Source organism: Tachyglossus aculeatus, unplaced genomic scaffold (genome assembly GCF_015852505.1).
Source record: "Tachyglossus aculeatus isolate mTacAcu1 unplaced genomic scaffold, mTacAcu1.pri scaffold_273_arrow_ctg1, whole genome shotgun sequence".
NCBI lineage: Eukaryota > Metazoa > Chordata > Mammalia > Monotremata > Tachyglossidae > Tachyglossus > Tachyglossus aculeatus.
In genome coordinates, this window is record NW_024044988.1 from 16,944 (window position 1) to 44,292 (window position 27,349).

The window sequence follows — 27,349 nt, forward strand, 5'->3', positions numbered from 1 at the left end:
TTGGATGTGTGGGGAGAATGAGAGAGTGGAGTCGAGGATGACACCAAGGTTGCAGGCTTGTGAGATGGGAAAGAGGGTAGTGGCATCCGCAGTGACGGGAAAGGCAGGGAGAGGACAGGGTTTGGGAGGGAAGATAAGGAGTTCAGTCTTAGCATGGGTGGGTCACCGCTTTCTCCATTTTGCAAGTAACTTGGCCAGGTTCTGACACTAGTCCCATGAAACAAAAGTTCAAGTTTTCTCTTTCTGGTAAATGATCCTTCTTTCTCTTCTCTTTCACATTCAAGAACATCTAACTATATATATATATATAGTTTCATACTCGAAGGCCATTATGATTACGAGCTGCTGGAAGTAAGAGAGGAATTTCTCCAGCCATTTTTCCAGTGTGTAACGCCACTGTCCAGAGAAATACACAACAGAATCACAATTGGGATGGCAGAATCCTGACAGTTTTACAGCTGATGACTTAGCCTCTGATGGGATATGGCTGGGGTCAATATTCAAGTGACAGTGATAGCCAAGTAAACACAAAGGACAGAAATGGCCAAGAATTTTCTCGTGTCCATGCATAGAGTGGAGGAGAAAGTCACTCATTCATTCATTTGTACTTATTGAGCACTTACTGTGTGCACAGCACCGTACTAAGTACTTAGGAGAAACACAATGTAAAAGTGTCTCCCATATGCACTTACACAGTTTGCACAATAAAGGAGTGAAACTACAAATAATTAATCCACAAGCTTCCTTGGAGGATTTGGCCAAATACCAGGGGCATTGCTCCTTCATGGAATGTACCAAACAGCAGTGACTCGGATATAATTAATTAATTGTGCTTTTGTCAATCACTTGCTAGCTAGAGCTTAAGTTACTTAGCTTACTAGCAAGTATAGCTAGGAAGTCACTGACTTAATATATGCCAAGCACTGTTATAAGGGCTGAGGTATATAAAAGTTAATCAGGATAACTTTGTTGTTATCCATTTTGCTCAAGAAGGAATGCTGGTGGAAGAGCTCAAGGAAACAGATGTGGCTTTATGGTAACAAGTCGGCAACATATAGAGACAGTTCCTACCCAACAACAGGATCAGAATCTCTAGTGTTAGAAATCCTCTCTCTCAATCCTGAGAAGTTTTCAGAATATTATTTTCACTTCTAGGGAGAACTCCATTAACATCCAAGAGTCTGATGAAGACCTTATCTCTAATGGCACTAAATCTTCTTTCTGACAGAGGTTTGCAAAAAAATGACTAAAGTGGATTTTACTTGGAACAAACCTGCATGTCCCCCTTTGGAGGATTTGAACTGATCTTGGGAGATCTCATTTCTGTTTCCTTGAAGAGCACTTTATATAGAAAATGTTCTCTAGGAGGTGAACGCCATGATATGAATTACCTTAATCCATTTTGAACAATAACAAAAACAGAGTTTCATCATTGCCACAGTGCTATATCTCCACTGGCTGAATTCACTGAGGAGTTTCTCAGTGTCCTTGAAGAGCACTTTATACAGAAAATGTTCACCAGGAGGTGAACGCCATCATATGAATTACCTTAATTCATTATGAACAGTAACAACAACAGAGTTTCATCATTCTTGCAGTGCTATATCTCCACTGGCTGAATTCACTGAGGAGTTTCTCAGTGTCCAGGAAATTTGCTACTTCTATACCATCCTGTTATGATGTGTAACATCTGCAGAGATTCTTCAAGGATGAATGCATCCATAGGCCAGGCAGATGTGAAATAAGCAACAAGTTATTTGACTAGGTATATGTGCCCGATTTCGTCCTGTTACCTCCTTACAGGAGTTCTGATTGGACAAAACATTTCATATTTCCTAACTAGGCATTTGAAGGTGCACTAAACTGGCCCCGATAAAGCAACAGCAGCTGAACTTTCACTACTTCATTCAAAGGTATTTAAGGAGCATGTACTGTGTGCAAAGCACTGTACTAAGCACAGAGGAGAGTACCATACAACAACTGACAGATTCCCGAACCATAACAAATTCACAGTCTAGAGGGAACCGAAGGGATAACTTTGATATCTCCATAGCAGTGAAGTCCAGTATTTCTTCAATCAATTCATTAATAGCATTTATTGAGTGTCTGCTGTACACAGAGCAATCAATAAATCGTATTTATTGAGAATTTACTTTGGACAGCACACTGTGCTAAGCACGTAGGAGAGTACAATACAGTTGGTTGACATGATCCCTGACCAAAAAGAGTTTGCAATTGAGTGGGGGAGATAAACATTAAAATAAATTACAGGTAAGGGAAGCAACTGAGTATTAGGATATATATATATACATAAGTGTCATGGATGTGTGAGTACAAAACACTGTACTAAGCATTTGAAATAGTAAAATAATTATAAGAATGATACTTACTAGGGTGCCAAGCACCGTACTAAAAACTGGAGTAGATGCAATCAATAAATCAACCAATCAATAGTATTTATGGAGTGCTAACTTTGTTCAGGGCACTTTACTAAGTGACTGGGAGAGTACAATGCACCAATATAACAGACACATTTCCTGCGAATACAGAGTTTACAGTCTAGAGGGGGAGACAGAAATTAATATGAATAAATAAATTACAGATATGTACATAAGTTCTGTGGGGCTGGGTTGGGGGATGAATGAGGGGACCAAGTCAAGAGGGAAATGAGAGTTTAGTCAGGGAAGTCCTCTTGGAGGAGATGTGCCTTCAGTAAGGCTTTGAAAGTGGGGAGAGTAAATGTCTGTTCGATAGGAAGAGGGAAGGCATTCCAGGCCAGACGTAGGAGATGATGATGATGATGATGATGATGATGACATTTGTTAAGCACTTACTATGTGCCAAACAGTGTTCTATGTGCTGGGGTAGATACAAGGTAATCAGGTTGTCCCACGTGGGGCTCACAGACTTAATTCCCATTTTACAGATGAGGTAACTGAGGCACAGAGAAGTTAAGTGGCTTACCATGTCGAGGACATGGGTGAGGGGTTGGCAGTGAGATAGATGAGATCGAGGTAGAAAGAGAAGGGTGATGTAAGAGGAACGAAGTAATAGTAATAGTAATGATGGCATTTGTTAAGCGCTTACTATGTGCAAAGCACTGTTCTAAGCGCTGGGGGGGATACAAGGTGATCAGGTTATCCTACGTGGGGCTCACAGGCTTAATCCCCATTTTACAGATGAGGGAACTGAGGCTCAGAGAAGCTAAGTGACTTGCCCAAGGTCACACAGCAGACATGTGGTGGAGCCGGGGTTCGATTCCATGACCTCTGACTCCAAAGGCCAGGCTCTTTCCACTGAGCCACGCCGCTTCTCAAGTGTGGGCTGGGTCGTAGTAGGAGAGTAGCAAGGTGAGGTATGAAGAGGCAAGGTGATTGTGTACTCTAAAGCCAATGGTAAGGAGCTTCTGCTTTACATTACCCCAATGTAAGCAGATCTGACACAGTTGCATTCCCATATGGGGCTCCCAGTCTAAGAGAGGAGGAGAACAGGGATCTTATTCCCAGTTTTACAAATGAGGAAACTGAAGCACAGAGAAGTTAAGTGGGAAACAACGTAGCCTAGAGGAAAGAACACGGGCCTGGGAGTAAGATGAGCTGGGTTCTAATCCTGGCTCTGCCGCTTGTGTGCTGTGTAACCTTGGATAGGTCATTGAACTTGTCTGTATCTCAGTTACCCCATCTGTAAAACAGGATCAAATCCTACCCCCTCCCACTTAGACTACGATCCCTTTGTGGAATATGGACAGAGACCAGTGCTCAATATGGTGCCCAGAGCTTGGTACAGTGTCCAGCACTTAGTACAGTACCTGGCCCATAATAAGTACTTAACAAATAGAATAATTATTGTAATCTTGTATCCATCCATGGCTTAGTACAGTGCTTGGCACAGAGTAAGTGCTTAATAAGTACCACAAAAAATAGTGACTTGCCCAAGGTAACACAGTAAGTGGAAGAGGGGTTTAAACCTCTTGTCCCTTGACTCCAAGACCAATACTCTTTCCACTAGGTCATGCGTTCTGCTTCTCATATAAAATGAAAATACCTGATCCCTGTCCTCACGGAGCTTACAATTTAAATTACAGATGAGACCAAGTAATAGAGTATATAAGATTTGAGATACTACCCAAGGTAATATCTCACATAGAAAAATAAGTGATAATAATGGCATTTATTAAGCGCTTACTATGGGAAAAGCACTGTTCTAAGCACTGGAGAGGTTACAAGGTGATCAGGTTGTCCCACGGGAAGTTCACAGTCTTAATCCCCATTTTAGAGATGAGGGAACTGAGGCACAGAGAAGTTCAGTGACTTGCCCAAAGTCACACAGCTGACAATTGGCAGAACCAGGATTTGAACCCATGACTTCTGACTCCAAAGCCCGTGCTCTTCCCACTGAGCCACGCACAGGGTATGCTTGCTCTGACAGGGCTACAGAAGGTCATCATTAAGCCTCTTGAAGGAATTTTAATTCTCCAGAAGACGGACATCAAACCATCTGGACAATTTAACTAACATTTTTGGTAACTTATGAGATTGCTAAACTAAATTTGGATTGGATTTGGAGAAGTAACATGGCCTAGTGGAAATACCACAGATGGGAAAGTCAGGGATAGGGCAGGGTTTGGTAGGGAAGATAAGGAGTTCAGAATTGGACATATTGAGTTTTAGATGGTGGGCAGACATCCAGATGGAGATGTCCTGAAGGCAGGAGGAGACACGATCCTGGAGGGAGGAAGAGAGGGCAGGGGCAAGAATGCCCACGTTGGTCTCAGTCCGTACTTGGCTGATCACTGTTCTCTGACAGGACGAACCAGACAGCCCGAGCATTAGACTTTTTAAATGGGGACGCTTGTGTTGGTTTTAAGCCCATCCTTGGACTGAATACTGATTTGGGACTGATCATCCACGGTAGGAAATTCTCAATTTCCCTGGGTTGAGTGCTTAATGGTGTCAGAGATCTCAGTGTCCCTGGGTTGAAAGCTTAATAGAAGCATGATCCTTTACTGTTAATGTTCCTGTTCACTAATAAATGTAGACGTACTGGAATATTGAATATCGTGGCTTATTCCATCGATAAAATTGAATCACAAACCCCCTTGTCCCTAATTGACTATACTGGGATGTAACACTGGCCCAAAAGGACTTTCTCTTTTGGGATCACCTCGTTGCAAACCAACTGCTTCGTGTCTGCTGTGTGATCTTGGGCAAGTCATTTCACTAGATTATTATTATTCTTCTTATTATTATTCTTATATTAGATTATTATTATTCTAGGAACCCTGGGAGAGCTAACTGGTATGAGGGGGCTTCACACACAAACGCATGATAAGTAGGGCATATAAGAGGCATTGCTGCAATCATTAGGTGTAGGCATTTAGACTGAGCCCTGCAGAGCCTGCCCCGTTGATTAGTACTCGTTCCCCCTACTTCACTTGCTGCTGCACTACAGCTAAGTGAGTACACCCAATTAAGAGGCAGAACTGATCACTCTGGCTCGGTCTTTGGCTCATTGTCAACCAATCTAATTATTATTCACTAGATTATTATCTAGCTATTTTGGCGGAGCAGCATCGGCCCGGGATGCGGGGTCGGGGTCGGGCCCGCGCCGCCGACCCGTCGCCGTGGCAACGGGCCCCCGGGCCTGCCCACAGGCCCGACAGCCTATGGGACGCCACCGCCCCCGCCCCCTCCCGCCGGGCCCGCGCTCGCCCCCTGCCGGAGCCGCGCTGCCAGCCGGCCCCCCACGCTGCCTCCTCCCGCTGCCAGCTATGGATGCTCCCTACGACGGCACCGAGGTAACCGTGGTGATGGAGGAGGTTGAGGAGGGCTACACCTACACCTTCCCCGGGCCACCCAAGAAGAAGAAGAAATACAAAAATGCCGGAGACCGCGGAGAAAAAGCCAAGAAACCCAAATCCGCGTACCTGCTGTACTATTACGACATCTACCTGAAAGTGCAGCAGGAGCTCCCACACCTCCCGCAGTCTGAGATCAACAAGAAGATCAGCCAGAGCTGGAGGCTCCTCAGCGTGGCGGAAAAGAGCCACTATTTGGAGAAGGCAAAGCTGGAGAAGGAAGGTCTGGATCCCAAAGAAATGTGATACTTCATACTGCTGCCCTGAATGTCTTTGTCCAGAAACTCTCTGGGCATGTTACTCCCCTCCTCAAAAATCTCTGGTGGCTACCAATCAATCTGCACATCAGGCAGAAACTCCTTACCCTGGGCTTCGAGGCTCTCCATCACCTCGCCCCCTCCTACCTCACCTCCCTTCTCTCCTTCTACAGCCCACCCCGCACCCTCCGCTCCTCTGCTGCTAATCTCCTCACCGTACCTCGTTCTCGCCTGTCCCGCCATCGACCCCCAGCCCACGTCATCCCCCGGGCCTGGAATGCCCTCCCTCTGCCCATCCGCCAAGCTAGCTCTCTTCCTCCCTTCAAGGCCCTACTGAGAGCTCACCTCCTCCAGGAGGCCTTCCCAGACTGAGCCCCTTCCTTCCTCTCCCCCTCGTCCCCCTCTCCATCCCCCCATCTTACCTCCTTCCCTTCCCCACAGCACCTGTATATATGTATATATGTTTGTACATATTTATTACTCTATTTATTTATTTATTTATTTTACTGTACATATCTATTCTATTTATTTTATTTTGTTAGTATGTTTGGTTTTGTTCTCTGTCTCTCCCTTTTAGACTGTGAGCCCACTCCTGGGTAGGGACTGTCTCTATATGTTACCAACTTGTACTTCCCAAGCGCTTAGTATAGTGCTCTGCACATAGTAAGCGCTCAATAAATACGATTGATGATAATGATGATGATGATTTAGCTTTAATTCTATTTATTTTGACGACTTGACACCTGTCCACATGTTTTATTTTGTTGTCTGTCTCCCACTTCATTTGCTTCATGTAGGAATCATCTCCAGCTTTTACTTCTCTGTCTAAGGTCTTCAAGGCCGCAACAGAGAATATTTGAAGTGGGAAAGGAGAAAATTTGACTCATGTAAACAATCTCCAGCCCTTATTTCACTACCTAAGTTCTTCAAGGCCAGAAAAGGAAATATTTGCTGTGAAATTGGAGAACTATGCTTCATGCATACAATCACCAGCTCTTATATCTCTAACGGTTCTCAAGGCCTGAAACAAAGAATGTTTGAGTTGAACATGGAGACATCTGCTTCATGCAAACCATCTCCTACTTTGATTTCTCATAATGAATGTCTTCAAGACCTGGAAAGAGAATATTTGTGTTGAGAAAGGACAAGTTTTCTTCATGCAAACAATCTCCAGCTTTTGTTTCTCTGCCTAAGGGCCAGAGAAGGTAATATATGGAATTCAAAAAGTAGAAATTTACTGATACGAAAACACACCTCATAATTTTCCACTTAAGGTCTTCAGGACCTGAAGGGAAAATGTACGAATTTGAAAAGGAGAAATTGGTTTCCTGCAGAGAGACCGCCTGTCTAATAGTTCACTTCAGGCCCTCAAGGCCTCTAAAATGAGAATGAATAGAGTATATTGGTGGTGAAAGGAAGAAGTTTGTTTCATGCCAAAAAAAAATCTGCTTTGATTTCTCTCCATAAAGTCTTCGGGGCCTGAAAAGAAAATATCTGAGGGGAGAAAGGAGAGGCTTGCTTCATGCAGATATGTCTCCTGTTCATTACACCACTTGAGGCCTTCAAGGCATTTTAATGGAGATTATTTGACTTGTTGGGTGATTTGGGCCCCGACGACTTCTGTTGCTGACCCATTGTGTCACCAAGCCACTGACTAGCTGGTCGAGAGGTTTCAGTGAGGGGCGAGCAGAGCTTCCAGATCGAGGTAAAAGCCCAGGACACATGGGAGGAGAAGGAGAATGAGGCTTGGGCACGAAAGGGAGTTGAAGAAAAGGAATCCATTCAAATACTATCAAAACGAAAAAATGACTCCAGACAAACCAAGAATACTAGCCCGATCTTTGTACCCCTGCTCCTTGGGGAATTTGTTGGGATATGCGTTACTTAGTGGAAAGAGCGCGGGCTTGGGAGTCAAAGGACGTGGAGTCTAATCCTGCCTCCTCCAACTGGCTGCTGTGTGACCTTGGGCAAGCCACTTAATTTCTGTGTGCCTGTTACCTCATCTGAAAATGGGGATTAAGACTGTGAGCCCCACGTGGGACAACCTGATTACATTTTATCTACCCCAGTGCTGAGAACAGGGCTTGGCACATAGGAAACACTTAACAAATACCACTATTATTATGATGATTATTATTATTCTTAATCCCCATTTTTCAGATGAGGTAACTGAGGTCCAGAGAAGATAAATGGCTTGCCCTAGGTCACGCAGCAGAGAGGTGGCAGAGCTGGGATTAGAATCCACGTCCTCTGGCTCACAGGCCCGGGCTCTTGCCACTAAACTATGCTGCTTCTTATGCTACTAATCTTGGTTAGCCACCAAATCAGCCCGGGGGAGGGTTTCAGGATGGATGTAGAGTCATTTCTCATTTTCTCTAGATTTGCAATCAGAAGATGTCAGAAAATGCAACTCATTAAATGACCGATTGATTGTTTGAGGTCATGAATAAAATGTAACTCAGAGAAGCAGCATTGCCTAGTCTATAGACCATGGACCTGGGAGTCAGAATGACCTGTTTCCTAATCTCGGCTCTGCTACTTTTATGCTATGTGATCTCGGGCATGTCTCGTCACTTATCTGGGCCTCTGTTCCCTCATCTGTGAAATGGGTGTTGAGACTGTGAACCCACGTGGGACAGGGACTTGTCTGACCCAATTTGCTTGTATCCACTCCAGCACTTAGTACCGTGCCTGACACATAATAAGCACTTATCAAATACCACAATCATTATTATTGTTATTATTATGGATGGGGAGTGGGCCTTTTTACACAGGCTCAGACCGAAACAATTAGCACCCTGAAACAGGGAAGCCCAGGGAAGCATCATAGCCCAGTTGATAGAGCGTGGACCTTGTAGTCCATTCTCTAATTCCAGCTCCACCACTTGTCTGCCGTGTGATCTTGTGCAAGTCATTTCACTTCTTGCCTCAGCTTTCTCATCTGTAAATTGGGAATTAAGACTGGAAGTCCTATGCAGGACATGTCAGGTCCAACCTGACTAATTTGTATGTACCTCAGTGCTTAGGATGGTCCCTGGAAAATAATAAACACTTACCACGTACCATTATGAAAAAAATAATCAGGGATGGTCCCGTGGATTTAATAGAGTTTCAGGAAGGAGCTGTGAAGATGGGAAGCCCTGTGGTCGGGTGGATATGAAAGGAGAGGGAATTCCAAGTGTGGGAAAGGTGGTGAGGTAGGGGTCTGAGTTGGGGGAGGGTGGAGCTGGGAACGGGGTACAGTGAATGTTCAGTTTGGGAGGAGTGGAAAATGCAGAAGGGAATTCAATAGGGGGAAATAATACATATCAATCGATCGATCATATTTATTGAGCCCTTACTATGATCAGACCTTGGTACTAAGCGCTTGGGAGAGTACCATATAACAATATAACAGCGTTGGTAGATACGTTCCCTGCCCATGATGAGTTTACAGAATAGAGGGCAATGTCTAAGCTGCAGGTTTCAGATGGTCCTAGGCCCTGGCATCGGATGAAGCTCCAAACCTCAGGACTAAATCCGAGCACTATTATTAATCACATAATAGTATGTTGCCAACTTGTACTTCCCAAGCTCTTAATACAGTGCTCTGAACACAGTAAGCGCTCAATAAATACGATTGAATGAATGAATGAATAAAAGAAAGGGAATGATGTTTAGTCTGTTGATGTTGTCATAGGAAGGAATCCCAGATTGGGAACCACTTGGGACTGGACAGTCATTTAGGTTGTGGGGGCCGGGACAACAAGGATCCTATGATCCCGGCCTTCCAAGATTCCAGCTGTCTCAGTGGAGCCCCGGGCCCGTCCTCCCACGGGGAATTCCCCAGGAAATAACCGGGCCGTCGTCTGAGGGGATGGCGCAGCCATCTGGAGAGCGAAGAGCGGGAGCAAGATCGTGATAGCTCTCACCCCTCTCCCAGTCCTTCCTTCCTGTCACTGCCATCAGCGTCCAGGACCGACAAGATGGAGTGAGCCACTCTCTCAACAAGAGGTAGATTCTCTCCAGCCCAGGACAGACCCGGTGACTCTGGAGAGGAGCAGGGAAAAGGCGAGGGAAATTTCAATAGGGAACTGAAGGACCAGGGTCAGAGTGACAATTTCTCTAAATTAAAAGCAGTGCCACTTAGTGGACAGAGCATGGGCCCGGGAGTAAAGAGGGCCTGTGTTCTAATCCCAGGTCTGCCATTTATCTGGTGTGTGACATTGGGCAAGTCACTTCAGGTCTCTGGGGCCTGATCCGGACCTCAAGAGATTCCCCTCAGAGCAGCGGATCCTTTATCATGGAGGACGGGGTCCATCTGCAGAAGCATATCAGTGTCCGCGGGAGAGCAGAAACCTGAGGGCTGAGGGTTCCTCGATGACCCTCCTGGACTGACAGAACCCAGAAGTCCGAGGGAAGAAATGAGACCAGCCCAGACTGACAGAAGACTGCGATCCCCAGCCCCATGCTGTCCCGATGAGTGCGCCCTGTGGTGAGGATTGCGGGGCGGTGAGAGGCCAGCAGCCCATAGTGAAACTGTGGAACATCTCGCACTCGGTCTCCAGGTTGAAGTCCAGAACAGGGCAGTATTGCAGGCGGCTTAGCAGGAACAGATTCAGCAGGGGCGAGACAGTGGCAGGTACCACAGTACAAGCCACTAGTGCTGGAATCACTTCCTCTGCTCAGGTTCTCAGTCGCATGGTCTTTGTACCTGGACCAGCACTCATCTGCTATTTGCTCTAGGATACCCCTTCCGTCGCCTCGCTCACATCCCTTCATCAGCCCTCCACCGGCCCTCCATCATCCTCAAGCAGCGCTCCATCGTCCCTCCGTCCTCTCTCCTTCGTCCCTTCATCGATGCCCCATCATCCTTCCATCCCGCCAGAGTGTCAGCTCGCTATGGGCAGGGAACGTATCTACCAAATCTGATGGATTGTCCTCTCCTTAATGCTTTAGTCCAGTGCTTCGCACACAGTAAACACTCAGTAAATAGCATCGATTAATCATTTCTCCCAGCCCTCTGCCAAGCCCGAGTTGACGTATGTAATTGGGGTCCCAAGCCAGACCCTGCCCTGTTTAACCAGACTTCACTCTGCAGTTCATTTTCCTCGTATAGAGACACCTTCAGTCGGATTTCCTAGATACGCAGCTTTGTGTGTGCGTGTTTGCACGCATGCTCAGGGCAGGATAGAAGAATCAGGGAGCAAATCCCAGGCTTTAGGGAAAGGAGACATCTGGGTAAGGAACAGTGGGGAATGTTCTCCATCTGTCCCTAGGGAACAGGATGGGGTTCAGGGAAGAGCCGAATGACTGACTAAACAGGTTTATGGGTTTCTGCGACTACCTACTTCCTTCTATTGTACTCTCCCAAGTGATTAGCACAGTACTGTGCACACAGTAACTGTTTGACTCTGTGCGACTGTCCGTCTCTGGGAAAACCCCGGTATGTAAGTGAGCGGGAATTCATGTGAGGGCATTATGTGTTTGGATGCATTTACGTTTAGCTGCAATTTTGGGTGTGAGAATGAATTTGTGTGCTTCAGGTTGCCTTGTAGGGTTAGTATATGCTTGCATTTTGTGCCCACCGGGGGCTCAATACACAAAGTTATTACTGATATTAGTCAGCCAATCACCTTAATACAGTGCTCTGCACACAGTAAGTGCTCAATAAATACGATTGAATGAATGAATATTTATTGAGCTGAGAGCAGAGCTCCGTGTGTAGAGCACTATACTAAGTGCTTGGAAGAATACAATATAACAATAAAACAGAGACACTCCCTACCCACAACGAGCTTACAGTCTCTCTACATATCTGTAATTTATTTGATATTAACATCTTTATCCCCCTTAGACTGTAAGGTTGTTGTGGGGATGGAACATGACTACCACCTTTGTTGTATTGTATTCTTCCAAGTATTTAGTACAGTGCTCTGCACACAATAAATGCTCAAAAATAGGATTTCTTAGTGACCTGATTGATTGATACTACAACTTCTACTAGGGCTTTTGCTGCTATTACTGCTACTATTACTGTGACTGATTTCCCCTTCTTGTATTTTTGTCATCTTTTAGTCCCCACCTGGAGAATTATGATGCCAATCGTCCTTGGGAATTCCGTCCTAGTTAGGTGGAAGACTTTTACCAAGTTTCTTGGTCATTTTGTAATTGATAACTCTCTTCCAATGCACCATGAGTTGCTACTTCCATATATTCACCGGCAAAACCCCTGTTGATTTCTTCACCTCATCAAGATCATTTTCCTGTGCAGGGAGTCATTATCACTTGCCAATGACTAACATCTCCACGGTGACGGAATTCCTCCTCCTGGGATCCTCGGAGGTTCGGGAGCTGCGGCTGGACCACGTCGCGCTGGTCATTCATTCATTCATTCAATCGTATTTATTAAGCGCTTACTGTGTGCAGAGCACTGTACTAAGAGCTTGGGAAGCACAAGTTGGCAACATACAGAGACGGTTCTTACCCAACAACGGGCTCACAGTCTAGAAGGGGGAGACAGACAACAAAACAAAACATGTAGACAGGTTTCAAAATCGTCAGAGCGAAGAGAATTAGAGCTATATGCAAATCAAAAAATATGTAGAAATACGTATGTAGAAACGTATATATAGAAACGTATCTAGTCACTCATTCAGCTCTTCCTTGAAAAATATAACAAAATAAATAGAATAGTATTTATGTACAAGTATAATAAATGGAGTAATAAATATGTACAAACATATATAAGTCTTGTGGTGAGGGGAAGGAGTTAGGGCGGGGGGGAGGGGGAGGGGGAGAAGAAAATGTGGGCTCAGTCTGGGAAGGTCATCTGGGGGAGGTGAGCTGTCCGTAGGGCTTTGGAGGGAGGAAGAGAGCTATCTTGGCGGACGTGTGGAGGGAGGGCAGTCCAGGCCAGGGGAAGGACGTGGGCCAGAGGTCGACGGGGGGACAGGCGAGAACGAGTTACAGTGAGGAGGGTAGCGGCAGAGAGCGGAGGATGCGGGCTGGGCTGTAGAAGGAGAGAAGGGAAATGAGGTGATAGAAAGCCTCGAAGCTGAAAGCAAGGGGTTTTTGCTTGATTCGTAGGTTGACAGGCCGCCACTGGAGATTTTTGAGGAGGGGAGTGACATGCCCAGAGCGTTTCTATACAAAGATAATACGGGCAGCAGAGTGAAGTATAGTCTGAAGACATGGGAGAGACATGAGGATGGGAGATCAGAGAGGAGGCTGATGCAATAATCCAATCGGGATAGGATGAGAGATTGAACCAGGTAGCAGTTTGGAAGGACAAGAAATGGCGGATCTTGGCGATGTTGTGGAGGTGAGACTGGCGGGTTTTGGTGATGGATAGAATGTGTGGGGTGAACGAGAGACCAGAGTCGAGGATGACACCAAGGTTGTGGGCTTGTGAGACAAGAAGAAAGGTAGTGCCATCTACAGTGATGGGAAAGTTTCCTCAATGCCAAATCTCTCCTTGACCCCCTCCAGTCTAGCTTCCATCCCCTACACTCCACCAAAACTGCCCTCTCAAAGGTCACCAATGACCTCCTTCTTGCCAAATCCAATGGCTCCTACTCTATCCTAATCCTCCTCGACCTCTCAGCTGCCTTCGACACTGTGGATCACCCCCTTCTCCTCAACACGCTATCCAACCTTGACTTCAAAGACTCCGTCCTCTCCTGCTTCTCCTCTTATCTCTTCCGCCATTCATTGTCAGTCTCCTCTGAGGGCTCCTCTCCCCCTCCCATCCCCTTATTGTAAAGATTCCTCAAGAGTCAGTTTTTGGTACCCTTCTGTTCTCTATATACACTCACTCCCTTGGTGAACTCATTCTCTGCCACGGCAACAACTATCATCTCTACGCTGATGATACCCAAACCTACATCTCCGCCCCTGCTCTCTCTCCCTCCCTTCAGGATCGTATATCCTCCTGCCTTCAGGACATCTCCATCTGGATGTCTGCTCGCCATCTAAAACTCCTTATGTCCAGGATTGAACTCCTTATCTTCCTTCCCAAACCCTGTCCTCTCCCTGACTTTCTAATCACTGTAGATGGCACTACCTCTTGATCTACTTGGCGTCCCTGACGGGGAATCTCCTCATCGTTGCCGTCACCGTCCTCGACCGACACATCCACATCCCCATGTACTTATTCCGCAGGAACGAGTCCGTCCTCGACCTCTGCCTCATCTCAGTCACCGTCCCCAAATCCATCCACAACTCCCTAACCTACCGTAGATCCATCTCCCTCCGGGGCTGTGCCGCCCAGGTCTTCTCCGCGGTCTGGTTTGCCTGCTCAGATCTGTTGGTCCTCACAGCCATGTCCTACGACCGCTACGCCACCATATGCCTCCACCTGAGCTACGAGGTCGTCATGAACAGAGCGGCCTCTTGGAAGATGGCAGCCGCCTTTCGTGACTCCGTGGGAGCCTGACTGGTGTCGTGTTTTCAGCTCCGACCTTCTCCCTGTCCTTATGTGGGTCCAACATCGTCCAGCAGTTTTTCTGTGACGTCCCCTCCCTGCTGAAGATCACCTGCACCGAGGTTCATGTCGCTGTCGACGTGAGCGTCACCGCCGGGGTAGCGTTAGGCGTAGTCCAATTCATTCTCATCATCGTTTCATATGTGAGCATTTCCCGGCCGTGCTGAGGAAGCCGGCCACCGAGATTCGGGTCAAAGCCTTCTCCACCTGCCTGTCCCACCTTGTCGTCGACACTGTTTTCCACTATGGAGGTGAATTTGTCTACATCAAGCCACCCTTCAGACTCCTCCTTGATCGTGTACCTGCTGGTGTCCGTGTTCTATCCAGTGGTACCCATTGCTCTGAACCCCCTCATCTACAGCCTCAGGAACCTGGACATGAAGGCCGCCATGAGCAGGGTCCTAAAAGGGTCACTCACCCGGTCTCTGCTCTGAGACAAAAAGTTTTCTATCTTGTGCAAATAATATCGCACCACCACTTAACCAACGAACTGCCCTTGGACCTAGCCTGAAACTTGGCTGTCCTACTGGGTTCACAGAAAACGCTGGAAGGTGATGAATTGTCAAAGTCTGGGAGGGAGGTTGCTAAGACTGAAGTAGGATGGACAATCCAGTTTTGCGGAGGCGTCACCGCCTAAAGGAAGGGGAGTCCCTCTAGACTGTAAGCTCACTGATGACAGGGAATGTGTATAACAACACTGGTGAACTGAACTCTCCCAAGTGTTTAGTACTGTAAATCCTCTTTGGGGGCGGTTTCTCTGCCACTTGTCTTCTGTGTAGCCTTGGGCAAGCCACTTAACTTCTCCGTGCATCAGTCACCTCATTTGTGAAATGAGGATTAAGACTGTGAATCTTAACCCGTTTACCTTGTATCTACCATTGTGCTTAGAACATGTACTTGGCACATAGCAAGTTCTTAACAAATACCATAAACTTTTTAAATTTTATCATGCCTAAAGTATTGGGAATCACTCTAGACTGTAAGCTCATTGTGGGCAGGGAACGTGTCTACCAACTCTAATACATTGAACCTTTACAAGTGTTTAGTACAGTGCTGGGCCCAGAGTAAGTGCTCACTGTATATAATTGATTGATTGATTGAGACTTGAGTTCTGATGTCAGCTCTGCTACTGGCTTGTTTTGTGACCTAGTGGCAGTGACTTAACATCCCTAGGATCTCTCTTGGTCTTACACTCTGAGGCTCTGTGGGAAAGGAATTGTGTTTGAACTGATTCCTTTGTTTCTACTCCATCAAGTGGAACAATTTAAGAACACAACCTCTTAATAAATACAATAATGATATCATTATTAGTAATGTCCATGAAAATATAATGATATGCTCTTTAGCCTGACTCTGGCGGTGGGAATGAAAGTTGGAAAATGTGAGGTGGTATGGGAGAAGAGAAGAGAGAATGACTGCAGCTTCATCTGTCATGCAAATCCGTCGTCTCACTTCAATCAGTCTTTCCTTCCTTCCTTCCATCCTTCCTTCCAATCATTCGTTATCCATTGATCCATCCATCCATCCATCCATCCATCCATCCATCCATCCATCCATCCATCCATCCTTCCATCCAGAGCACAAGCTTGGGAGTCAGAGGTCGTAGGTTCTAATCCCCGTTCTGCTACTTGTCTGCCATATGACCTGGGGGAAGTCACTTCACTTCTCTGTGCTTCGGTTACTTCAGCTGTAAAATGGGGATTGAAACTGGGAGACCCATATGGGACAGGGACTGTGTCAAACCTGATTACTTTGTACCTACTCCAGCACTTAGAACGTGCTTGACACATAGTAAGTGCTTACCAAAGACCATACTTATTGCTATTACTACTATAAATGGTATTTATTGACCACATCCTGGGTGCAAAGCAGTGTAGTAAGCTCTCAGGAGAGTTGAAAAGAGATAGAATTGCATTGTTCCTCCTTTCTAGGAGATTATAATCTAATGCGGGAGCTAGACACAGAATAAATTATGTAGAAGGTGAACGAGAGAAGGGAAAGATGAGAAAGTGGATGAACGCTTGATTCCAGAGTACAGTTTATATAGTCAGTATGAACAGACCTTCAGCGGATTTGCAATCAGGACAAGTCAGAAGAAGCAGCGTTGCCTAATGTGTAGATCAGGGACCAGGGATTCAAAAGGACATGAGTAACGATCCCGGTTCCACCACGTGTCTGCTGCGTGACCTTGGACAGTGTCGCTTAACTTCTCCGTGCCTCAGTTCCCTCATCTGTAAAATGGGGATTGAGATTTGAGCCCCACGGGGGACATGGACTCTGTAACTACTCCAGCACTTAGTATAGTGCCTGATATATAGTAAGTGCTTCACAAAGGCCATAGGAAAAAGTTACAGATGTCTGCTTGACTGACAAACTGAGTGTTTCAGGTTGTGAATTCGACAAAGGTGAAACCATTCACAGTTGATGACACCTGTCGTTGAAAACTGGAACCGTTGGGACGTTGGGATGCAGATGCTGCTTTTTCCACAGGAACCCCGAGAGCTGGCACGACCGCTCATGTTGCAGGGACGTGTCATTGTCTCCCAGGAGCCTCAGAAACCACATGACCAGAGGGTGCCTGGCTTGTCCAGGCCCTGAGGTCCCTCGGTAGGGCCCCGAGTCATCCTCCAGTGATCCCCCTCGTAGCAGTTCCTTGTTTATCTACAGGGAAGGGGGCCGTCTGGAGAGCTTCTCAGGGTCTGAAGGGGAGTGGAGAGGGATCGAAGTCTTCTCTATGTTCCTTCCTGGCTGACCGAACCCAGGAGTCTGAGGGGATAGAGGGGATCAGCCCAGCAGTGCAGAAGTAACCGACCCCAAGCCCCACCCCGCCCCGGTGAGAGTGACAGGGGTTGAGTCAGATGGAGAGTTGTGGGGCACGAGGGTGAGGATGGATGAGATGGAGCCAGTCTAGGGCCTACTTTTGGGTTCATACCAGGGCCGAGACCCCCAGCGGGGCAGGGGTGCTAGCAGGAGGGGAAATGTTTTCAATTTCAGTAACCATCACACAACTCTCCTCCTTCTTCCTCAAACCTTGCTACCATGCCAACCACCCGCCGAGCTACGGTGCTCCAGAACAGTTTCAGCACTGTGGACAATCAATTTGGCCTTCAGTGGGTCCCAGAATCCCTTACAGAGGCTAAATGACAGGCAGGGCTGAGAGAGTGTGCCAGCCTGACCGCAACTGGCACTCTCAGCAATTCCTCCCTGTGAGAGTTTTTCCCAAATGTTGGGAGAAGACAAATAGTGAGAAAGGTTGTAATCCCTGTCCTCAAAAATTTTCCAGCCACGGTGCTAGGGGCCCGCTGTAGGGTAAGGACCGTCTCTATATGTTGCCAACTTGTACTTCCCAAGCGCTTAGTACAGTGCTCTGCACACAGTAAGCGCTCAATAAATACGATTGAATGAATAGGTTGACACACTAAAATTTACTATTAATCTTGAATCATATTTATTGATCGCTTATTGTGAGCACTAATTAGCCGCGGTAGTCCACTACCAAGGTGCCCAGCGTGTACATGCTCTCCACGTCCAAGGCGCTGTAGGTGCGAATGCCATTCAGGTCGTGCCTGGGGGCCGCGTAGGCGGCTGTGACGCCTCCGAAGTCCTTGCGGTGGTCACGCACATCGAAGTCCAGGCTGAATACGTTGTTCCAGATGACCATCTGCATCTTGGCCTCCTCTCTGGGGTTGATGGCCATCACGATCCCGTCGATCCCTCCATGGACCCCCGATGTCTGACGCCATGAGGTCACTGTATACCTGGAGGGGGCAGGGGCTGGGCTCAGGGAACCAGTCTCCGGGGCGGATACTGCTGGTCAGTCTATGGGTTCAGGTGCCGAGAGGCGGTGTTGGGGGGGGACTGACGCCAGCTGCCCACCCCCAATCCCCCACCCACGCAGAACCATCTCCTAGCCCTCGATGTACCTTGAATTTGGCTCGTTGCCTCAGCAGCTGCTTAGGAAGGTTCTTCCGGGGCAGTTCTCGCGTAGTCTGCAGCTCCTCGTTCCAATTCCGCGTCTGGTGGGTGGGGGAGGGGAGGTGGGAGGGCGAGGGTCAAGGGGCCAACACTCTGCAGGGTGTGGCCTGCACCCCAACTTCGCCTCACTAGGTTTTCAGAGGGGTGATGCCAAGACTCTGCCAGGGCTCCACGCCGGGGAGATGGGGAGGGAAGAAACTGCTCTACCCAAATCCCCACAGCCACTCCCTCAGACAGAGTTAGGCCCAGGCCCTGCCCGCTTCAACCTGGAGCCGCAGTGTCAGGCCAGGGAGAGTGGACGGGCCTTGGGAATGCCTGGGTGGTGACCCCACGGGGCAGGAGGCGAGGAGGTTGGACAGGCAGGCACCTGTCCAGGGATGTGCTCCTCGTAGCCCAGCCGCGAGGTGTAGGTGTCCTCAGCCCGCACGCAGTCCATGGCGTACGGGGCGCCATCCAGATGTACACTTGGAATGGGGTGGCGATCTTCTCGAAGGGATGGTGCTGTACACTGCAGTCTGAGTTGGGGGGGAGGGGGCAGAGCCATCAGCCCCAGGGCACGAGAACGTTTCTCACCACTCCTGCCTTTCACCGAGCCCAGGGGTTCCCAGCATACCCCAGTGCAGCCCGGCTCTTAGGGCTCATTTTCTCCAGCTGGTCGGGGGCCCCAGCTCCCACCGGCTCCCACCCGGTACGGAGAGAAGTGACGGAGACCCGATGTTAAGTCCTTCCCATCCCCAGGGCCTGGACACTGGGCCGCGCCAGACCACTTGGGGGCCAAACCCTTCAAGCGGGGGCTGCTGCGAGGCCATGGCCGTTGGCTCCCCGCCCCCAGGCGCGGGATGGGGGAGGCCCCCGCGTTCCTTTTCTTCGGCAGGGCAACAACTTTTTTTGAAGGCCAGGCTGATCTGGTTGAGGAGCTCCACCAAGAAGTGGCTGAGGAAGTGGGGGCTGGAAGGCCTGTGATTGAAGCTGTACGCCTTGGACCTGCAGGGGAACATGGCGCATTTACCTCCCCTCCCACCCCGCCTGCCCCCAGGCCATGAGTCTAGAGTCCGTCCGAGGAGACCCCCCACTCACTGGTTTAGGTAGGAGCCGCGGGTGGAGGCGGTGATGCTGAAATGGCGGTCCTCGGCCGTGATCACGTACAGGTAGACGAGGTCTCCGTGCACCTTGCGGTTGCCGGGCGGTGGGTTCCAGCCGCTCATGGTGAGCACCTTGAGACACTGCAGGGGCTGGGGAGGCGGGGGGAATGGGCATCAGGGGAAGTCAGCCGAGGCTGTTGCCCGTCCCCTAAATCCCCGCCCACCAGGGTTCGTTGCCGTTCCACCTCCGACGCCGAACCCAGTTCCCGCGGCCGCCCTACCTTCCATTCGCGGTTCTAGGGCTGCAGGGCGGACATTGGACGCTCCTTGCTCCAGGGCAGGATGTGCTCGGGGGTCGTACAGTCTATCTGCTCCAGCTCCCCCGCCTTCTTCTTCCGCTTGCCACTGTCTGTGCAGGTGGAGCCCGCCATTAGCGGGCCCTACCGCAGCCCACACGGGGCCAGAGCACGCAGGAGAAGCCCTCCATCTCCCACTCCTAGAGGGCCCCGCCGCCGCCCCAACAGCTCGTACAGCCAGGATCGTCTTCAGTGAAGACACGCAGGAAGGACAGCGAGTTGCAATCCAGGCCGTTGAAGGCGTCGGACGGATTCAGGGTCTTCAGCAGGCCCCGGATGTGGCGCACGTGAATCAGGGCCTCGAGGACCGTGTAGGGCTCTCGGGGAGGGAGAGAGCCGGAAGTGGACTGATAGGTGGGGCGGGGGGAGGCTGGGGAAACGGCGAAGAGGATGTAATTCCAGAATCTCCCACCACGGGCCAGAGATGCAGACCAGCGAGGCCCCAGGATGACCGGTGCCCCAAGCCCTTTTCCCACCGCCGCGTTGGAGAGCCAGGCCGCCCACCCTCTGATCCGGCCCCGGACAGGGTGGGATGAGCGGGAGGGCTTGCCTTCCACCACTCGGAGCGATGCCCCCTCCTGCAGCCCCTCGATGGTCTTGAGCTCAGCGAAGTTGTCTAGTATGTTGCCGTCCAGCTGCAGGGAGAAACACGTCCGGTGGCAGGTGTCTTCGAGGTCCATGAGCACCGGGTGGATCTCCTGCTCCATCTCCTGCGGAGAGACCTGCAGCCAACAGGGCCAACAATCAGGGTCCGGCCTGGGTGCCCCCTCTGCCCGCTCCTATCCGGCCCCAAAGCCTCTGACCCCAAGGTCTCTCCTCCTCTGGAAAGGAAAGAGGAGGAGCAGGAGCAATTTGCCCTTGTCTTTGACGGGGGAGGGACTTGGTTGGCATGGGTCAGGGGTTCTAGATAGACCTTGCCTCCGGGTCGCCATCACCCTCGGGGGCTAAGCCCGGTCCTCCCCACCGTAAGTCACTCCACAGTCCCGGGCAGGCTGGGTTGAATCAACCAAAGTGCTCTCCTCAACAGTCGTGCGATGGCTGGGGCTCAGCCCAGGGACGTCCTCTCTGCTTGCGGCTGCCGCCCCTGACTGCATTTTGGCTCTCTTCTCACCCACAGGCCAGCCGCCATTCTCCTCCCGTCACCCTTCCATACGTGTAGAGAAAAAGACTTGATCCTTGGCGCGAAGATCTTGACGGTGAAGCCTGTGCCGTGGATGTTGATGAACTCCTTCTCGTCGCTCCGCTGCCCGTCCCCCTCCTCCTCCTAGACATGCCCATTTTCCCGCGGCTCCTCCTCTTTCCCGTTCTCGTTGCCCCCATTCACCAGCACCAGGACCGGCAGGAGCTCTGCCCGGCGGTAAAGGAAGTGGAGAGGGGAGGTTAGGGGGCCGTTAAGGCCCAGTGACCGAGACTTCACGGACACCCCCGTCTCACGGAATGTTCTGTGAGCCTGCCTATCGGGAAGCGCCCTGGCAAAGGGGAGAGTCCATTGGAGGTGGGCAGAAGGCCGTCCCCGTGACCTCCACCTCCACCTCTCAGAAGCACCCCCGCCACACACCCAAGGAAGCAGCTCCATGGAAAGGGAAGCCCCAGGACAGCCACCGTCCTGATTCGCTGGGGAGTGGAGTGGTCCATTGGAAATGGGGTGGGACTGACTGCCAGGAGACCTGGGCCTGAGCCCCTGGTCCACCACAGCTCTACCGGGTGGCTGTGAGCAAATCATGTAGCCTCTCTTGGCCTCGGTTTCGTCCTCTGTAAAATTCAGGACAACGAACTGCGAGTCCCTAACCTTCCCCCCCCACCAATATCACCCGGCTCCTCTGGGTCCTTCGGGCCAGTATCACCCACAGGCCCTGCTCAGGCTCTGGGAGAGGATGGGTGGATACTGCTCTCCCCGCAGCCCTTCGACACCCACCCACAAGTGTTCCCAGAGAGGCCCCCCGCAGTAGTACTAAGCATTAGGAGAGTAATAATAATAATAGTAGTACTTCTTAAACTCTTACTCTGTCCCAAGCACTGTCCTAAGTGCTGGGGTAGATACATGTTGAGCAGGTTGGATACAGCCCTTGTTCAACATGGGGCTCACAGTCTTAACCCCCATTATGCAGATTCATTCATTCATTCATTCAATCGTATTTATTGAATGCTTACTGTGTGCAGAGCACTATACTAAGCGCTTGGGAAGTACAAGTCGGCAACATATAGAGACGGCCCCTACCAAGCAACGGGCTCACAGTCTAGAAGGGGAGATGGATAACAAAACAAAACATGTAGACAGGTGTAAAAATCATCAGAACAAATAGAAATAAAGCTATACGCACATTATTGACAAAAAATAGAATAGTAAACATGTAAAAGTAAAATAAATGGAGTAATAAATATGTACAAGTGCTTTTGGGAGGACAAAGAGGTAGGAAGGGGAGGATGGGGAGGAGAGGAAAAAGGAGGCTCAGTCTGGGAAGGCCTCCTGAAGGTGGTGAGCTCTCCGTAGGGCTTTGAAGGGAGGAAAAGAGCTAGCTTGGCGGATGTGTGGAGGGAGGGCATTCCAGATCAGGGGAAGGGCGTGGGCTGAGGGTCCACGGCGGGACACGCGAGAACGAGGCACAGTGAGGAGTTTAGCGGCAGAGGAGCAGAAGGTGGGCTGGGCTGTAGAAGGAGAGAAGGGATGTGAGGTAGGACGGGTCGAGGTGATGGAGAACCTGGAAGCCGGGAGTGAGGAGTTTTTGCTTGATTCGTAGGTTGACAGGCAGCCACTGGAAATTTTTGAGGTGGGGAGTAACATGCCCAGAGCGTTACTGTACAAAGATAATCCGGACAGCAGAGTGAAGTATAGACTGAAATAGGGAGAGACAGGAGGATGGGAGATCAGAGAGGAGGCTGATGCAATAATCCAGTCGGGATAGGATGAGAGATTGAACCAGCAAGGTAGTGGTTTGGGTGGAGAGGAAAGGGCGGATCTTGGCGATGTTGTGGAGGTGACACCGGCAGGTTTTGGTGATGGATTGGATGTGAGGGGTGAACAAGAGAGCAGAGTTGAGGATGAAACCAAGGTTACGGGCTTGTGAGACAGGAAGAATGGTAGTGCCAGCTACAGTGACGGTAAAGTCAGGGAGAGGGCAGGATTTGGGAGGGAAGATAAGGAGTTTAGCCTTGGACATAGTGAGTTTTAGATGGCGGGCAGACATCCAGATGGAGATGTTCTGAAGGCAGGAGGAGATATGAGCCTGGAGGGAGGGAGAGAGAGCAGGGGCAGAGATGCAGATTTGGGTGTCATCAGCATAGAGATGATAGTTGAAGCCTTGAGAGCGAATGAGTTCTCCAAGGGAGTGGTTGTAGATAGATAACAGAAGGGACCAAGAAATGACCTTTGAGGAGCCCCTACAGCATAAGGAGGAGGAGCCCACAAAGGAGACTGAGAATGAACGGCCGGAGAGATAAGAGAAGAACCAGGAGAGGACAGAGTCTGTGAAGCCAAGGTTGGATAGAGTGCTGAGGAGAACTGTGTCAAAGGCAGCTCAGAGGTCGAGAAGAATTAGAATAGAGTAGGAGCCATTGGATTTGGCAAGAAGGAGGTCATTGGTGACCTTTGAGAGTGTGGTTTCATTAGCGTATAGGGGATGGAAGCTAGATTGGAGGGTGTCTAGGAGACAGAGTTGGGGCTTTCAAGGCAGCGAGTATAGACTACCCATTCTAGGAGCTTGGAAAGGCAGGGTAGGAAGGAGATAGGACAATAAGTACAATGGTCAGTGGGGTCGAGAGGTTTTTTTCGGATTGGGGAGACACGTTCCTGTTTGAAGGCAGAGGGGAAGGAACCAGTGAAGTGTGAGCGTTTGAAGATGGGAGTTAAAGAGTGGAGGAGGGAAGGGGCGAAAGATTTCATAAGATGAGAGGGAATGGTGTCTGAAGCACAGGTGGATGGAGTAGCAGTGGAGAGGAGGGAGGAGATCTCATCTGAGGATACTTCTGGGAAGGATGGGAGAGTAGCGGAAAGGGCTGAGAGCGGGGGCGATGGAGAATGGGGAGGGGTGACCTTGGGGAGCTCAGACCTGATGGTGTTAATTTTCCTAACGAAGAAAGATGCCAGATCGTTGGGGGTGAGGAATAGATGCAGGGGAGGAACAGGGGGCCTGAGAAGGGAGTTAAATGTACGGAAGAGCTGATGGGGATGATGGGCATGTGTGTCAATCAGGGTCGAAAAATAGTTTTATCTAGCAGAGGAGCGGGCAGAGTTGAGGCAGGAACGTGTAAACGTAAAGTGAACAAGTTTGTCTTGGTGCTTAGATTTTCGACAGCAGCATTCAGCAGCTCGAACATAAGAACGAATAAGGCAGAGGGTGGCCAGCTATCCAAGGCCGTGGGTTAGTGGTACGAGATCAGCAAAATCAAAGGGGAGCGAGCAAACTAAGTCGAGTACAGAATGGAGTTAAGAGCAGTACTCTGGTCATCAAGATTGGGTAGAGAGAATAGGAAGGCGAGGTGGGGTGTGATACGCTGAAAAAGATGGATGGGGTCGAGAGAGCAGAGGTCTCTGTGGGGTAGTAATATAGATTTACAGCGAGGAGGAGTGTGAGTGAGGAGGTAGGTTAGAAGGTTATGATCAGAGAGAGGGATTTCAGGGTTGATGACGTAACCGAGGATCAGAGAAGTTAAATGACTGTCCCACGGTCACATAGCAAACATGGGGAGGAGCTGGAATTAGAACCCAGGTCCTTCTGATTCCTGACTCCCAGGCCCGTGCTCTATCCACTTTATAACGTCATGAGAGACATATTCCTTGCCCCTTCTAGAAGGAAAACAAGAATGAAAAGATGACTATGCCATTATTGCATGCCGTTTTACAGATTAGGAAACTGAGGCCCAGAGAAGTGAAGCGACTTGCCAAAGGTTCCACAGCAGCAAAGGAACAGAGTCAGGATTAAAACCAAAATTCTCTGACTCCCACTAAGCTATGCTTGGGAGAGTACAATAGAACAAAGCTGGTAGATGTTTATGCTGCTCTCAAGGAGCTCAAAGTCAGGAAGAGAACTCCTGGGCCCATGATTGCTGCACTAAACGAGGATAGAAATGAGTTGATTCGCGTTTGAGTCAGGTGAAGTGGAAATGAATCGGGAAATGTGGTTGGAGGAGGTGGGATTTTAGCTGTGCTCAGAATTTGAGAAGACCTGTACCCTCTCTGATTTTGAGTGGATAAGGGAGGGAGACCAGGAATAAGATGGAAAAGGGAGAATCGATCGTGAGTAACAACTAGAAAGTTGCTTTGAGAGCTGAGAAGACGAGTTGAACGATGGAAAGAAGGTGAAGTGCAGCCGTAGGGTGGAGAGCCTTCAAGCCGATTGTGAGTAATTGTTGCTTGTGGAAAGACACAACTTGTCATGAGAGGAGGTTGAGGAGAGGAGAAGACGTAGGCTGAGTGATGCATTAGGAAAGGACTAGATGAATTATGAGGTATTCTTGTGTTTGTGTACAAATGTGAATGCAGAAATGTGAGCAAATGGAATCAGTTTGATTTATATGTGGGTGGTTTTTTGTTGTTTGTTTTATGGTATCATTACGTTCTTATTATATGCGAGGTACTGTACTAAGCCCTGGGGTGGATACATGCTAATCAGGTTGGACACAGTCCATGCCCGACATTGTGCTTTTAGTCATAATCCCCAATTTACAGATGAGGTAATTGAGGCACAGAGAAGGTAAGTTACTGGCCCTAGGTAATACAGGGGACAAGGGGCAGCGAAAGGATTAGAATCCAGGTCCTTCTGTCTACCAGGCTCATTCTTTCTGCACTAAATGGATGAATTTATGTATAAAAGAACTTCTCGTTTGACTCGAAAACCACCGAAAAAAATTCACAACAGTCATGTTCATATCTTTATGCTCTCCGACATCTCTTATCCCGTATTCCTTTTAGTTTCAGTCTCCTCAACCAAAAATAATACTCTTGATATTTGTTACGTGCTTACAGTGTTCCAAGTAAAGTATTAAGTGCTGGGGGAGATTAAGGATAATCTGGTAGATTCACAAGGGATTCACAGACTAAGTAGGAGGGAAAACAGGAATCTAATTAGCATTTTACCATTGAGAAAACTGAGGCTCCAAGAAATTGTCACCGTCCCATGGCTATGCATCCGACAAGTGGTAGATATGGGATTAGAACCCAGGTCCTCTGACTCCCAGGCTTGTGTTCTTCACAATAGCACCCTGCTTGTACACAGTTCGAAGCTTGGTGCTTCCGTTAGACTGGAAGCTCCTTGGGGAGAGTGATTACGTGTCCTCTGTAGGTCCTCAGTAAATAGAATTGATTGGCTTAGTTCTATTCCTTCTCCAACAACATCATTGTCTCTAAATTGAAGTCTTCCCTCCTTCTTCCTGTGCAGGGAGTCGACATCATTTCCCAGAAATGTTCAATGTCTCCACGGTGAACTCAGAGATCATTTTGAATTCAATAAATGTCTCCTCTCCATAGAGAGTCACCAGAAAGTGTCCTGTCAATTGCTTCACTCATCCCATCAATGGACTCTAACTTTGGCTCTTACCTAATCCATTGCAGAAAATCAATGCTGCCTTCCAAAAATGCCAAACGTCTCCACGAAGAGGGAATTCTTCCGGCTAGGTGTCTCGGACGTCCGGGAGCTGCAGCTGGTCCACGCCGTGCTGTTCCTCCTGTAGTACCTGGCGGCCCTGACGGGGAATCTTCTAATCGTCGCCGTCACATTCCTCGACCGGCACCTCCACACCCCCATGTACGTCTTCCTCAGGCACCTGTCTGTCCTCGACCTCTGCCTCGTCTCCGTCACTGTCCCGAATCCGTTACCATCTCCTTGACTAATAACAGCTCCATCTCCTACCTGGACATTGTGGCTCAGCTCTTACTGTTGGTCTTGTTTGCGGCTTAGGGGTACTTTCTCCTCACGGCTATGTCCGACGGCTCCTATGCCGCCATGTCCCTCCACCTGCGCTCCGACGTCGTCATTAACAGAGTGGCCTGTGGGAAAATGGCCGCCATCTCGTGGCTCAGTGGGGTCCTGATTGGAGACTTGTTTTCAGCTCCGAACTTCTCTCTGTCCTTCTGTAGGTCCACCATCGTTCAATAGCTTTTCTGCGACGTCCCCTACCTGCTGAAGATCATCTGCTCCGCAATGTTGCTCCACAACATTGCCAAGATCCGCCCTTTCCTCTCCATCCAAACCGCTACCCTGCTCGTTCAAGCTCTCATCCTATCCCGTCTGGACTACTGCATCAGCCTTCTCTCTGATCTCCCATCCTCGTGTCTCTCCCCACTTCAATCCATACTTCATGCTGCTGCCCGGATTGTCTTTGTCCAGAAACGGTCTGGGCATGTTACACCCCTCCTCAAAAAT

The 27,349-nt window shown here is 49.2% G+C and overlaps 1 pseudogene; it reads right to left on the reverse strand.

Moving 5' to 3' along the window:
* Positions 1–18,053: 18,053 nt before the first annotated feature.
* LOC119923815 lies at positions 18,054–26,829 on the reverse strand (annotated as a pseudogene).
* Between the last annotated feature and the right edge of the window lie 520 nt (positions 26,830–27,349).